A 16,881-nucleotide genomic window follows, 5' to 3' on the forward strand; every position below is an offset into this window, starting at 1 on the left:
AAAAACTACAAAAAAATAAAAACTAATAAAAAAAACTAAAAAAGCTAAAAAACTAAAAAAACTAAAAAAAACTAAAAAAAGGTAAAAAACTAAAAAAAACTAAAAACTAAAAAAGAAAAAAACTAAAAAAAAGGAAAAAACTGAAAAATAAAAGAGAAAAAGAAAACTAAAAAAATATGAATAAATATATATAAAAATAAGTTGTTTGTGGGTTATGTCTGTCTGTATGTCTGTCGAGTGACGTCGTGTTTGTCCGCATATGACGTCTGAATTATTTCACACTAATACAAAAGAAGAAAAAAAACTAAAAAAGGTAAAAACTACAAAAAAACTAAAAAGAAAAAAAACTAAAAAAGCTAAAGAACTAAAAAAAAAACTAAAAAAGGTAAAAAACTAAAAACTAAAAAAAACTGAAAAAACTAAAAAAAGGCAAAAACTAAAAAAAAAACTAAAAACTAATAAAAAAACTAAAAAAGCTAAAAAACTAAAAAAACTAAAAAAAGGTAAAAAACAAAAAAAAAACTAAAAACTAAAAAAGAAAAAACTAAAAAAAAGGAAAAAACTGAAAAATAAGAGAAAAAGAAAACTAAAAAAATATTAATAAATATAAAAAATATAAATATAAATATAATATAAATTAGCAATCAACAAAGCACCGAGACACAAATGACGACCGGGACACAGGGAGTATAAATGACGACCAGGACATAAGTAAAAAAAAAAAAACTAAAAAAACTAAAAAAATGGTAAAAACTACAAAATAACTAAAAACTAATAAAAAAACTAAAAAATCTAAAAATCTAAATAAACTAAAAAAGAAAAAAAAGAAAAAAGAAAAAAAGATAAAGGAGAAAAACAAAACTAAAAAACGAATGTATATACAGACCGGGACACCGGGATACAAATGACGACCGGGACACAGGGAATATAAATGACGACCGGGACACAGGGACACAACTACAATGGGGACGCCGGGGGGCACAGGGGGATATAAATGACGACCGGGACACCGGGACACAAGGAATATAAATGACGCCCGGGACACTCAAAGAGAAATCACAGACTGGAACACCGGGACACAAATGACGACCGGGACACAGGGAATATAAATGACGACCGGGACACAGGGACATAACTACAAAGGGGACGCCGGGGTGCACAGGGGGATATATAAATGACGATGGCGACTCAGGGAATGGTCGATTAGCAATCACCATCAACAAAGCTCAAGGGCAATCATTAGAATCATGAGGTATAGATCTGAATACGGATTGTTTTCCCATGGACCATTATATGTTGCATGTTCAAGAGTCGGTAAACCTGAAAATCTATTTATATGCACAGACAATGGGACAGCAAAGAATGTAGTATATTCGCAAGTTTTACGTAGTTAAAAACATATATATATATATATATATATATATATATATATATATATATATATATATATATATATATATCTATCTATATTCACAGGTGGGACATAGGGACAAAACTACAATGGCGCGTAACTAATATGGCGCGTAACGACTTACGCGCGCGGGGGGGCTTGGGGGGGGCGAAACACCAACTAGGTGTTGGGGTGGCGCGAAGCGCCACCCCAACAGCTAGTATATATATATATATATATATATATATATATATATATATATATATATATATATATATATATATATATATATATCTATATATATAAAAATAAGTTGTCTGTCTGTCTGTGGATGGATCAGGTGACGTCACCTGAAAAAACTGGATCAGGTGACGTCAAAACTGAAAAAAACTAAAAAAAGGCAAAAACTACAAAAAAAAACTAAAAACTAATAAAAAAAATAAAAAAGCTAAAAAACTAAAAAAACTAAAAAAAGGCAAAAACTACAAAAAAACTAAAAACTAATAAAAAAGCTAAAAAACTAAAAAAACTAAAAAAAGGCAAAAACTACAAAAAAAAACTAAAAACTAATAAAAAAAATAAAAAAGCTAAAAAACTAAAAAAACTAAAAAACTAAAAAAAAATAAAAAACTAAAAAAACTAAAAACTAAAAAAAAACTAAAAAAAAAGGAAAAAACTGAAAAATAAGCTAAAATAAAGGTAAAAACCAATAAAAAACTAAAAAAAAAACTGAAAAAACTAAAAAAAGACAAAAACTACAAAAAAAAACTAAAAACTAATAAAAAAAGTAAAAAAGCTAAAAAACTAAAAAAACTAAAAAAACTAAAAAAAGGTAAAAAACTAAAAAAAATAAAAAATAAAAAAAAACTAAAAAAAAAAGGAAAAAACTGAAAAATAAGCTAACATAAAGGTAAAAACCAATAAAAAACTAAAAAGAAAAAAAGGAAAAAACTAAAAAAAATTTTCATCTAAAAAACTAAAAAAAACTAAAAAAGGTAAAAACTAAAAGAACTAAAAAAGAAAAAAATAAATGACGACACTCAAAGAGAAAGCGACCAGGACAAAAGGAATGTTCGATTAGCAATCAACAAAGCACCGGGACACAGGGAGTATAAATGACGACCAGGACATAAGTAAAAAAAAAAATTTACAAAACTAAAAAGAAGGTAAAAACTACAAAAAAACTAAAAAGAAAAAAAAAACTAAAAACTAATAAAAAAACTAAAAAATCTAAAAATCTAAATAAACTAAAAAAGAAAAAAAAAGGAAAAAAAAAAGGAGAAAAACAAAACTAAAAAACGAATGTATATACAGACCGGTACACCGGGATACAAATGACGACCGGGACACAGGGAATATAAATGACGACCGGGACACAGGGACACAACTACAACGGGGACACCGGGGGAAACAGGGGGATGTAAATGACGACCGGGACACCGGGACAGGGAATGGTCGATTAGCAATCACCATCAACAAAGCTCAAGGGCAATCATTAGAATCATGAGGTATAGATCTGAATACAGATTGTTTTCCCATGGACCATTATATGTTGCATGTTCAAGAGTCGGTAAACCTGACAATCTATTTATATGCAAAGACAATGGGACAGCAAAGAATGTTGTATATTCGCATGTTTTACGTAGTTAAAACCATATATATATATATATATATATATATATATATATATATATATATATATATATATATATATATATATATATATATATATATATATATATATCTATCTATATTCACAGGTGGGACATAGGGACACAACTACAATGGCGCGTAACTATTATGGCGCGTAACGACTTACGCGCGCGGGGGGGCTTGGGGGGGGGGGGGGGCGCGAAGCGCCCCCACCAACTAGGTGTTGGGGTGGCGCGAAGCGCCACCCCAACAGCTAGTATATATATATATATATATATATATATATATATATATATATATATATATATATATATATATATATTGAACTGAAGGCTCGTACGTTTAGTACCGACGGCGTTTTTCTTTTTTTTTCATTTTCTTTCTATTAGTAATATTGGTCACAGATGTTTCTCTAGTCCACAAATGAAATGAAAATGAATGAAGTATGATTTGTAAAAAATGTAGATAGTTTTCCTCTACTCAAAGATTATCTTTTTCTGTTCAGTTTATCATTGTTTTTCATCATTAAACACGGGCTTAGGTATTTTGCTATTTCTAAATAAAGAACTTTTATCATTTTCAGTTACTAGTTAGAAAAAAATCATTTGAAATTTCTCCTAAAGAGGAATTTCCCGATCAAAGTTTCGTATGCATAACTTTTCTCTAAGTGGTAAGCCCACATTCAGTAAACTTGGATGTCTGGAATGACCTTCACAGATGGTCCTTTTTTACTTTGAAGACTAAAATAAAAGTCAAAATCAGAAAATTTATTTCAAGGAAAGAAGACCTGAACTTCAATCTGTAGGAAACGATTTGAATCGAGCTCAACCCCACTCGGATCAAATCCATCCCTCTTACCCAGTTCGTCGTAGGCTGTATAGTATGAAGCCACACATATTGCAGTTTGATTTTGTCTGTTTTTTCTTTTTCGTTATTCTCTGGGAACGGCTCTAAAAATAAAAATTTCTCTTAACTATCTATTTTTAAGTTCTTGTATATTCCTCACAAAAGGTTTAGTAACGCTAAAGTTCAAGAGAAAGTAAATTGCTGGGAATAGGGGCAGAGAATAGAAAATTGAAGAAATAACTGAATAATCTTTTTTCTCTATTGTCTTAAAATTCCTTTATGATTGTGGTTTTGAGGATTTGTTCAATTTAAACTATTACAATAATAGTCAGTTTGAATAAATGTGTGAATTTTGAAGTAATTGAAGTTTGCTTGGTCAACTTTTCTTCACCAATTTTATTCGCGGTTTGTATTGTAATTTATTGCTGTGAATATTAAATTTTGCGGAAGTGCATTCCACATTACAGAACAGAATTAAATTGTTCATGAATTTTTACTTTTGAACAAAAAATACATTCCCATGAACATATAAGAATTGTATACGGTGCACCAATATAATTCCTATCTTTTAAAAATAGATACTGTTTGCCTTTTTTTGACTTGATGTAATTTCGTTAAGGAAGTCGTAAAACACGAAATCTAGAATAGCAAAGCAAGAAAATTCTAGAACCGGCCAAAATTCTGTAAATAATTTTAGTTTGTAGAAGTTGGATAAAATTGTAAGTGGTATAAACTTGCAAGTGGTTGTTAAATAAGTTTCTATATTGCACGGTAAAAAATCCGTTCGTACTTTTACGCTAAATTATGGTGCAGCAAGTTACCTTACGCCAAAAAGCGTACTTTTACTTACGGACGCTAGTTCAGCGTTTTTCTGTCAGAGGGCTAAAAAGAAGGTCTTCTAGCATACATTGTGACTGATTTAACGTTATGTGCGGATCCACTGTATTCGTCACTGCCAATCCCTGTGATCCTGAGATTACGCTTTTTCAACGTTAAAGTCTCGCTTTTTATGGCACTTGGTATTAACCAAGTGTCATGTAGCAATCGCAAATTCTGTCGGTCTGTCGGTAGCAAAAGTAGTCGGTCTGTCGGTTTTGCCTAAAGTAGCAAAACCGGGTTTTGCTACTTTAGGCACTTCCAGGTAAGCTAGGACGATGAAATTTGGCGGGCGTATCAGGGACCGGACCAGATTAAATTAAAAATAGCCGTTTTCGCGATTTGATCATCTGGGGGGGAGTGGGGGACCCGTTAATTCTGAAAAATTAGAAAAAGTGAGGTATTTGTTAACTTACGAAGGAGTGATCGGATCTCAATGAATTTAGATATTTAGAAGGGTATCGTGTCTCAAAGCTCTTATTTTAAATCCCGACCGGATCTGGTGACATTGGGGGGAGTTTGGGGTGGGGAAACCTAAAATCATGGAAAACGCTTAGATTGGACGGATCGGGATGAAACTTGGTGGAAAAATAAGCAAAAGTCTTAAATACGTGATTTACATAATTCGAACGGATCCGCTCTATTGGGGGGGGGGTTAATTCTGAAAAATTAGAAAAAATGACGTATTTTTAATTTACGAAGGAGTGATCGGATCTTCATGAAACTTCAGAAACTTCGAGAAGTACCTCGTAACTTAGATCAATCGGATCCAGCTTCATTGGGGGGGGGGCAGTTGGGGGACCGGAAATCTTAGAAAATACTTAAAGCGGAGAGATCAGGATGAAACTGGATGGGAAGAATAAAAACATGTCTAAGATATGTGACTGACATAACCGGATTAGATCTGCTCTCTTTGGTGGAGTTGGGGGGGGGGTAATTTGGAAAAATGAGGTATTTGTAACTTACGAAAGGGTGACCAGATTTTAATTAAATTTGACATTTAGAAGGATCTTGTGCTTTAAAGCTCTAATTTTAAATTCCGACCAGATCCTGTCACATTGGGGGGAGTTGGAGGGGGAAACCGGAATTCTTGGAAAACGTGAAAATTGGAGTATTTTTATCTTACGAATAGGTGATCGGATCTTAATGAAATTTGATATTTAGAAAGAATTCATGTCTCAGAGCTCTGATTTCAAACCCCGACCAGATCTTTTGACATTAGGGGAGTTGGAGGGGGAAATCTTGGAAAACACTTGGAGTGGAGGAATCGGGATGAAACTTGGTGGATAGAATAATCAAATGTCCTTGATACGTGATTGACGTAACCGTACCGGATTTGCTCTCTTTGGGGGAGTTGGGGGGAGGGGTTCAGTGATTTGGCGAGTTTGGTGCTTCTGGACGTGCTAGGACGATGAAAATTGGTAGGTGTGTCAGGGAGCTGCACAAATTGACTTGATAAAGTCGTCTTCCCAGATTGGACCATCTGGGGGGCTAAAGGGAGAGGAAAAATTATAAAAAATTAGGTATTTATAACTTATGAGTGGGTGATCGGATATTAATGAATTTCGATATTTTCGATTTTTTCGATTTTTCAATCTATTGATTCTTAGAATTGTGTTAGAGGTCATACCATTTGATCTCTTGGCTCTTAGCTCTTTTTGCCTCGTCACAAGTACCATATGAGCTCTTAGCTCTTGTTCAGCTTATAATTACGCTTCTTTAGCGTATATTGATAATGATTAGCCGTTAAGGACGGGGCAGCCCGTAAAGCTTTTTTGGGGGGAGAGGAGCCCGTGATTTTGTTGGGGTTTGGGACAAAGGATTTCCTTGGAGGGAGAGGGTCATGAGTTGAAATTTTGAATTGCAGCTTTTCCTAGAAAATCAGAGACATTTTCACACCCCTTTTCACCCTATCACATACAATCCTTAACAAAGCCCCAAAGGAAAGAATAATAATTTCCTGACTATCATTAACTTGTCATCATTAGCATGTTTTCAATAAAAAGCAGCAAAAAACCGTCTGAGTCATGCTTCCTTACTTATTTCATGTTTAATTCATATGTAAATGAAATCCATATATTTAGTTTCCATAAGAAATCTTAGCTATCCATTTGTTTCTTATCATAGAAAGAAGTGTCACATTTCATTGAGATAATTTCTCACCAGAACAATTCTTTTTCTTGTGAAGCAGAACTTTATTAACACATTATGCCTGGTATACCTGCACATAAGGGTGAAACCCTTCCCCCAAGACTTGTCAAAAGGATCCCTCCTCACGTCTGATATAATTGAAAAATAATGTCCAGAAAACTTTACAGTTTTGATTTTTCCTAAAACTGGTAGTCCAGAATGAAATATCAGCTTTAGAAAAATGTGAGGGGACGAGGTAGCAAAAATGTTAAGCATCCATATCAAATATTAATTGACACCGTATCTGGAATGTATATATATATATATATATATATATATATATATATATATATATATATATATATATATATATATATATATATATATATATATATATATATATATATATATATATATATATAGCATTGGAGTAAATATATAACCTACAGAAATTTGGGATCGTTATGGTTACCGTGACAAAAGGTTTGGTGTAGTGATTTGAAAGCACCTTTACAGTACTTTTGTCTTGTTGAATTTTGAGGGTTATGAAACCAAAACATTCGGTAAAGCAACATTTAAAAACATTTGGGCCTAAAATCGCAATTATGAGGTAGTAGAAAGAGAGGAAAAACAACACAGCTATGAAATTGTATTACAGTCTGGAAAAGGCTTGGATTCAGTAACGTCAGTTGCGGGGGAAGGAAATTTTTACCTAGATTTTTATCCCTTCTCCTCTAGATGTTGAAAACACTTTTCGGTGGGTATTTTCCTTGAAAAATACATTTTTGGGTATTTTCCTTGAAAAATAGAAAAATTTGCCACTTTTAGACTTTGAAAAATACATTTTACCTCCTCCCCTATATTTTCGTGAATTGCTGCGACTACTTTGACATCATCTTAGGTTAAAGTTCAAGTACCGTTAGTCTGGGGAGCTTACGGTTAAAGAAATTCCCAAGTAACATCGGGTGTCCCGTTGGGCGGGAAAAAACGGTTGGTGCTGCTGCACGATCAAGAGCCAGAAACTTCAAGTCATGTGAGGATATTTAGATATACATGGATTTTAAGGGAAATTTAAGCTATCACATAACCACTCTGCTCTTAATTAATATAATATTATCTCATGTTGAAATTGTTGTCTAAGTTTCTACTTTAGTTCTGAATCTTTGTGTCATAATCTTTGGAAACATCAGTGTACGCATTTTTGATATTAGGTCTGCTAAGAAGTTTCAATGGAAACGTCAGAATTTCTTGAAAGTCCCTGAGTTTAGTTTTTTCGCAAGCGTTTATACGAATTTCTTTGTTTTTTTGGGGAGGGGAAAATCCCAAGTAAACAGGTACCTAAACTAGAAGTTATTTGTTTTGCCATGAAGATTAGCTAAGTTTGAAACATCTTGATTACAACCTTTTATTCAAAACACTAAACGAATTTTACAATGTTGTTGAGTCTTATTCCCGCTTATATGGATTATCTTAATGGATTCCATCCTATGGAACACAACAAAGGCTGTGGAAGAACACTGAATCAAATAAGAAGGTAAAACTTCCAAATCTAGTTTTATCCAGATGAGCGTCGTAGGTAAAAATGTTGGCCAAATAAATAAATTCCTTGGGCTTTGAGTGTTTAGGGCACGATAATATGTTTGACAATTAAGTTTGTGACCGCCGAGTGGTTTAAATTAGGAATTAATGAGGATTAAGAGCTGCGCCAGGCTCCTTGAAAATTGATTGAGTGGATAGGTTCACGTATATAGCATGATGGATGCAGTATGGATGTAAAAAATAGAATATCAGAGGTTTAAGAAGTTTTCTCGCAGTTGTACTTAAGGTTGGAAGAATTTAAAAACAATTCTTGGAACTTAGATTTAGATACAAGTAGCTACGACACTTAAAAGTTTTAAAGTAAAGCTCTGAAACTTAGGTGTCTCAAAATGTCGAGGACAATGAGTCTCAGAGCGAAGATTAGGATATTAGAAGCCGGGATGATGAAAGTGGTCAAGTGTGTCTCTGAAACATCGGTGCTTCAAAAAGTCGGGCAAGGGTGTATCCAGAATTTTATTCGGAGGGGGAGGTATTTTTTTGAGGGATTACGAAAAATTAGAAAACGTATAAAAATTTATTCATAAGTATGTTTGTTACGTTTTACAAGTCGGACAAATTTTTATTTTTGGAGGGCTGGTTCAAACCTTGAACCCCCTGGATATGGCCTTGGACATGGGCTGAGTCTTTTAGTGTAGACCTTCCGTTTGTAAAATAATAAACTTTAAACAAATGTTTTTCGATCCTCCTTAGTACTCTTTTATTTAAAGGAAGGTTACGTTTTGGGGCTGAACAATGATGGATGGCTAAAAATTATACTTTTCGATAATCATGCAAGGTCCCAAAAAAGAGCAGGATGTCTTTGAATCGGGTGAGCAGACGTCATATATTTAAAGGCAGCAGGAACTTAATAAGGGTGGGTGAAGAGTGAAGCTCCGAATAAGCTAGATGAGGGAGGATCGTGCAGAGCTGTACTGGCGTCGTAGCCAACACCGTTACTTGTAGTAAGGTTGACTCATTTGTATAATTCCAGTGCCCTGGGAAAGAACATTATTATATTATTCTTAAGGTAATAAATCATAATTAGAATTTTGATTTAAGTCCTACCGAGGCATATTTGCCTGTGTCGTCAGAATAGTGCTAAAAGTCCGAAAATACAATCCTACCTTCAGGGGCGTTGCTACAGTGTTTTTTATTGGGGTGGGGGTGCTATTGAAGTAGGTACTATTCTAGCGGTTTAAAAAATACCTTATAAACAATAAAAACACTTTAATGATCATACATATAAGTGCTGGTGCTTGACTTTTGCTAAAAATGTCAACAATTAGCAGTTGCAGACAACAGTATTATTGCGTAAACAAGCTTTTGGGTCGGCAAAGGGAAATGTCTTACACTTTCGGCTTTTTTTCAGCCAAATTCACCACTAATGCTGCACTTTATATCCCCATCTACTTTCCCAAACCCCCACGCCCAGCACAGGATACTCAACCTCATAATTGAATCAAGCTCTATTGTAATAGCCCCGGGTATCTTGCTATTAATTTGCTCGTGATTTTAAATAGATTTTGACTTTGTAAGATTTAATTTGTTGTACTAAACCTTCAATATACATGATTTATTGAAATATTATTTATATTTTTTATTAAACTGATTTTTTTTTGTGGGTTCGCAACAGCGCTGTCTAAGTAAAGATACAGGTTAAGTCAAAGTATATTGTGACATCTTCCCAATATTTAAATAGTGACAGCATTTCAGATTTTAAAGTATTTGAAAAATAAAGATAAAATTATTAACTCAACTGTTGGGTAATTTCTGATAAACAATATCCAGAAAATCTAAACAATTCGTGTTTTCGTTGCGACAGCAACCTTAAATTAATTAAATTCTCAGGGACGCCAATTGGAAGGGAAAATTGACTCCTAGAGTTGGAAAATTATCTTTCCCTTTATATCTTTGTTGAAAAAATGAATTTTATAACAATTACACAAAAGTTGCTTTTGTGTAAATCAAGGTATGGGGGTATACATTTCCAGAGGGGGTTACACTGGATATCATTTTCACGTCTATATTTCCCTTCATAAGCAAAGCTCGGTCTACTTGTGCTGCATGATAAAACTGATAACAATATAAAAAGAGAATGGGTTAGTACCGCCTATATGTGCTCACAAAATTTCTAAATTGTGAGAAAAATATACATAATTTTGTTTAAATTCCCTTTGTTTTATTCTCAGCAGACATTTCGTACAGCATGCTGACGCAGAGATAAATGTCCAAAAAGTAGCGCTGGCATTGTGTGCAATGCGACTGATTTCAGTCATAATTCTTAGCACATTTATGTCAATTCTTTTTTTGGACCTGGTTGAAAGGGTATTAAGAACTTTCGATTTCTAACTGACTGAGCCCCTTCCAAAGCTTATTCAACCACCCAAGGGTCTCTGGGAAAAAAACATAAATGAACAAATGTTAGTACTTTGAATCTTTATCGGTCTTTACCTTTACTATAGGTAGTGCAATACGATTGCCCCTGATTTAAACAGGAGAGTAATAGCTTCAATTAGCCTTCTAACGAAAATCATGGAATTATCCAAGGGTAAAATAGGGGGTAATTTTCCGCGAGGGGATATTCCGTGGGGGTATTTTCTGGGAGAAGGGGGTAAACACCGGCTCGTGGGGAAAATACGGCATAAATACAATATTTCTCTATATTTCAAGTATAATCAATGCTTCAAGATATGAAGTTTAAAACAAAAATGAGGATATTGATTCTGCTTTGGCCTTACACATTGTTGAAAATCCAGATCATGTAGTTCTTTTGATGAGACATCTTAAATATCTGAAGCAAATGGCTTCCCATATGCTTTTAGGAGGCAATTGAAATTTTAAAATAAATCAATAAATAGAAACCTTGCTTGAAATAGAGATACTGGATATTTTCCTATAAACCCAATTTACAGTAACTTAAAAATTAAGTGTTCAAATAAAATGTTTCTTCAGTTAAATTAAGATCAATTGTCCACGCTTTTAGTGAAAATTAGGTCAGTAGACAAGCTAAGTCATTCACTAAGCAGATAATTCTTGGCCAATCTAATTGGTGAATCCTGAATAGTTTTTCATTTATTCTGGCTTGGTTTTTTGGTTTGTTTGATTCAGTCTTTCTCCTGCTCAGTTAGAGATAATTTGAGTTTTCCTTTTTTGAACACTGAAGAAGACTTGGTGGAAGTCCCTGACGAAATATCTGCCTCTATGGTTTTTGCTTCTTTTTTGTCCGCTGGCTGGCATTACCCTCATTTTTCTTGGCTATTTAATTTTTTCTTTCTTGTTTGCCATGCGTCAATCCTGCTTCTAGCCATTTCTGTCTTCAACAAATCATATAACTAATGTAATTTTATTTCAGCTAATATTTTACCATTTTAAAATTCTTAATTAACTGTGCTGTAATACAATTTATCGTTCAACAAGAGACCTAAGTTAGACAGACCGTCTTTTGAACTAGGAGGGGACACAGCTATACACAAAAAAAAATATTCAATCTTTTTTCTGACAGCCCCTTTACGCTTTTGTGCTTCGAAAATTGGTAGGCGTCGTAGAATATGTCACTGAAATATGTAGAATACTAGTAAAATACGTGAAATACCAGTAAAATACGTAATTTGCGTAGAATACTAATTTTACGGCGGTCCGTAAAATTACTGTAAAATACCTAAAATACCCAATTTTTACCGTCACTAATTTTACCAGTTACAACACTATATGAAGAGGAATACTGCAAGCCGCATCACCCTAGTGTTTCAACTAGTCATATATACGGCCTTTCTCTCTTCCACCAGTAAAATGTTCTGTATCTCATCAAAACAGCTTCCGTTAAAAAAAAAAAAAGATTGAAAATCGATCTAAGTTTGATTTAGTAATAACCTCTTGAGATTGAGTGAGAGCGCATCTGCAACTTTTCTTAAGGCAAGTGATTTTTTATTCAAGAGACTTCTTCTGGTGTTACTGTGTACTGGATCCAGGGCCATATCCGGGGGGTTGATCCCCCCCCCCCCCCCTGAAAAGTTTGTCCGACTTGTAAAAATATAAAAAATGACTATAAACAACTTTTCTGAGCCTTTTTTGTACACCCTCTCCCCTGATAAATCCTTTTGTAATCCCTCCCCCCGAAAGAAAATCCTGGATACGGCCCTTGCTGGGTCTATTTTTGTTTCCTTTTACAAATGGTAGGCAAAACAGCAGTGGTTAGACTTAAAAATATCTGAGCACCTTGATTTAAAAAATAATCTCTCAATATTATTTCTGCAAATATGCTAAGTTTGTACTTTTTGTATTTATACTAACATATTTTTACCATACTAAAAAGAAAAAGACTTGTAAACAAAGATTTACAGAAACTGGCTCGGCTTTATACTTGTATTTGCCTCTAGTGGCTTTGTGCTGCGATGCGTTGTTAGTAGTTGCAGCGGTACTTTCTTTTAAGAAAGATTCATCCTGCAAAAAGCCTCAAAAATTTATTTTCGCCCTTTTTAAAATTATGGAGCTTTTACATACGCCCTTTGGTATTTGTCACAACGATATAAATCGAGAGTAAGTTCAAGAACAGCTTGATGTTGTTTTCCCCTATTCTTGACAACTTGACCAACATGAATGTCGTGTTATATCCTTTGAAACATTGCCTCATTTCGCCATACATACTTAATCGTCATTTCTATGGTTTTCTTCCTTCACAAAGCTTGAATGTCAATCAAAAGCAGGAGATTGTATTCAACATTCATAAAAAATTAACTTTCAACTTTATTTTACTTCCGAAAAGGCATTGTTTCATTTTCTTAGATCTGTGTTTCCTTTGTTTTACGACGAACTGAGGACATTAAATTTTTGCGTTTAGATTTACGACGGAAAAAATCTTAAGGAGGTTAAAAGGTCGGCCATAATAGCCATGGCTGCTGGAATAAATTGTTTCTATTGTGTTCGTTTTACTGTTCAGTTTTTCCCCTTTTATTGCAACTTCGAAACTTTGTGAGAGTCTCAACTAACCAGGTTACACCCTCTGCATTTTATCGCCTCGGTGGTTTCATATCGCTGCCTTCATTTAAAAATGTAATATCTATTTTTGAGTGATTAATATTTCAAATGTAAAAACCGCATATTCTGAACATATCTCTTGATTATAATGGAAAAAGAATTCGTATAAAAGACACGCTGACTTATCAGTGTTTACGTAAATAAAGTAGGATGGAAAACTCGCAAGCTTCCATAAAATTCCCATCAAAATACATACTCCGTTTGCGCTATTTGACATGACTCATTTATAAGGGCCGAAAGCCCTAGACACCCAAAAACATAACAACCTCAGGTCTCTAGTCTATAGCGATTGTCATGGCTCCAAAATTATTCTTAGAAAATTGCTTGAATAGTTTACCGTATTATATATATATATATATATATATATATATATATATATATATATATATATATATATATATATATATATATATATATATATATATATATATATATATATATATATATATATATATATATATATATATATATATATATATATATATATCACATATATGTGTATATTTGTGTGTATCTAGCCTGCATATTACATAAATACGTGTGTAACTATTTTTTTTATTTAAAAAAAACTACTGTATTAGCGTATAAAAAGGTATGAAAATATATACTCAATATATGAGAACACAGAATTGTTATTATAACCATGAAGTCATTTTTTTTTTTTTTTTTACTTGTGCTATACGTTTTTTCCATTGATAAAGTCAATGGACAGTTTTTATCTAGATGTCACCGACTTCCTGTTTTTATAATATGCCGCCCGCTTTTTTAAACTGCTTAATCTGTCCTTTAAATCTCTTCTTCTCTGAGTAAATTCAGCTGAATCCGCCATGTCTTCTTCTGCATTTTTCAAATACCTTTGTCAGCTTTCATAAATTGCCTCGAATAAAAAAAAATTCTTTGTTCGATTAATAACCTTTAATAGAGAAAATGAAAGAAAAAGGGAAATGAACGAAGAAAAGAAAATTAGTCGCATTAATATCTGAATTAGCTTAATACAAAAAAAGTTGCTGGAAAAGATTATGCATCATGAGTTGTTTAAGATGCTTCTGACATTTGTTGATTGATATGATGATTAGTCTGGGGCAAAAGAAATAAGAAGATAACCAGTCAAGTTTATCGAGTCATTATATTAATTAGGTTTCCCATTATTTATCGCTGTTAACTTTTTTTGCGCAAAGAAATTGCTATATTCTCTGTGGAATATTTCGAGAAAAAGCCTGCCTTTGAAAAAAAAAAAAAAAACTACCTTGTTTTTTAAGTTTCAAGAAACTAGTTTAAGTGCGAATTTGAGAAATCGGTGGTAGTTCTTTTCATTGTTCATTGGCAATCTTCATTGGTTTTACAAATATGGAGAGGGTACTTTCTACGACACATACATGGGGGGGGGGAATAAGAGGGAAATTCAAAGAGACGGCAAAAACAGGTAAATCTCACAAAACTATAGAATATGTATATGCTCATTTATACTGAGTCAGGACTTATCTTGCTTTGGCATTGATTCAGCCCTCAACTTAGACTTAGCTCATTTGTTATCGACTAACAACTTCGTGCGTTATCACACTGAGTCAGGACATGGCTGACTTTTGGACCGAAGCAGAACTTGTCTCATTTCTTGAGACCGAAACCAGATTTAGCTCGTCACTGTTTCGATTCAAGTTTAGTTCCTTTTTGCACTCAGTCAGTACATAACTAGTTTTTCAGGACTATTTTTTTGCAGCAAGTCAGCTCGTAGCTTAGAATTTGCTCCTTTTCACTCTGATTAAGAACTTAGCCTGTCGTTGCACTAAGTAAAGTCTTAGCTTGTTTTTGCACTAAATCAAGACTTGCCTCGTTTTTACATCGACACAGTCCGCTACTTAAACTTAGCTCTATTTGCGTCGAGTCAGGACTTACCACGTTTTTATACTGAGCTCGTTTTTCCATAGAGTCCGGACTTACCAATGTTTTTATTCGTAGCTCGTATTTACACTGATTCAGGTTTATAATCGTTTTTGCATAGTGTCAGGGCTTGTCTGGTTTTTGTAATGAGCCACGGCTTAGCTTGTTTTTGCGTCAGTTCGGTCTGCAGCTCAGAATTATCTCATTTTTGTGCGACTCAAATGGGAAGGGTCTTTGGAGGGCTCACAAGCCCAACTTGTACCCCAAACCATATAGCTTTAAATTCTTTGTATGATTCTTGTTTGAATGAAGTCTAATAGGATCAACTTTTCTACTAAAATACATATTTGAAAATGATGCTCTTGTATAACTTAGAGAACTTCTCCTTTGGGCTACGTGGGCCTTGTCCCCATTGAAGACACATTTCTTGGGTCTTTCGATGGTTCTTAGTGACGTGGCTTGATGCAATGTTACGGATGGTTTCTGGGGTAACTGGGAGCAAAAAGACACGGGACGGTGCCTTACCACTCTCTAATCGCTCTTTACCCTTAACAAAGGATTTTCTAGTTTTGATTTAGAGAACCCCTCCTGATTGTGAGGCTGCTTAATCTATACGAAATGGCACGGGGGAAGGGAGCGTTTAAAGCTATTTGGTAGAACTAAACATAAAATCTGTGATTATACTGGGGACATACCCAAGCCATCTTTTCTGTCCTTTCACGATACACGAATCATGGAATCACGATTTCACGGAAACTTATAGCACATCTTTCCCATTCTTTTTTTGCCAATGCCTCTATGGTGTGCTTAGCAGCTTGTTCCTGCAGTTAGAAAAACGTCGTTGGAAAGGTGGATTTCATTTGGTATTTTATTCCTCAACAACATCCTTTCTTAGAAAATGAATAATCTCGTCTCTGGGTCCATCATCAATCTGATTTGTTTTGATTAGAGGATAATTAGATCGTAGTTAATTCCCATAGAGGTTTTCTAATCCTTCCCATCTCAATTGGGAGTGATAATTAATTTTCAGGATTTCCCAAGTTTAATAGCCATCATTTTTAAGCCCATGTCTCTGATCAATCGGGAAAAGTACTTTAATCGGGGAACTTAGTCTAAAACTTCTTTGTCCTGGTGGAAATTAATAAGAAGTAGAATTCCAGTTTGAAGGTCCTGTAAAACCCTTACTCTTTAAAAAACGAAACTGTCCTCTCCTTTGTAGAATTATTTATTACTTATTAGATTCTTGGTACGTTATAAGGCTTATGGATCAAATATAAAAAAACACTACCAAAATTAATTCATAAAAAAAAAAATAATAAAAAGCCGACAAGATTAATTCTGCATAATTGAAATCCGAAGTATATCTTTTTAAATTCTTGATTGTCCGTTCTTGTTTTTTTTATTATTAAATTGACGGTTGTATGTTTTGAGTTATTTTTATTTTTGTTCAGTACGCTTGGATAGGTAATTTGAAGCCAAACAATAACTATCATTTT

The 16,881-nt window shown here is 33.7% G+C and overlaps 1 protein-coding gene across 4 annotated transcripts in view; it reads left to right on the forward strand.

The window, feature by feature from the left end:
• The window catches only part of LOC136036139 (netrin receptor UNC5C-like), a 216,043-nt gene that overhangs the window by 143,876 nt on the left and 55,286 nt on the right, over positions 1-16,881 (forward strand). The gene's annotated exons all lie outside the window — the stretch shown is intronic.

This window comes from Artemia franciscana, chromosome 15 (genome assembly GCF_032884065.1).
Source record: "Artemia franciscana chromosome 15, ASM3288406v1, whole genome shotgun sequence".
Classification (NCBI taxonomy): Eukaryota; Metazoa; Arthropoda; class Branchiopoda; order Anostraca; family Artemiidae; genus Artemia; species Artemia franciscana.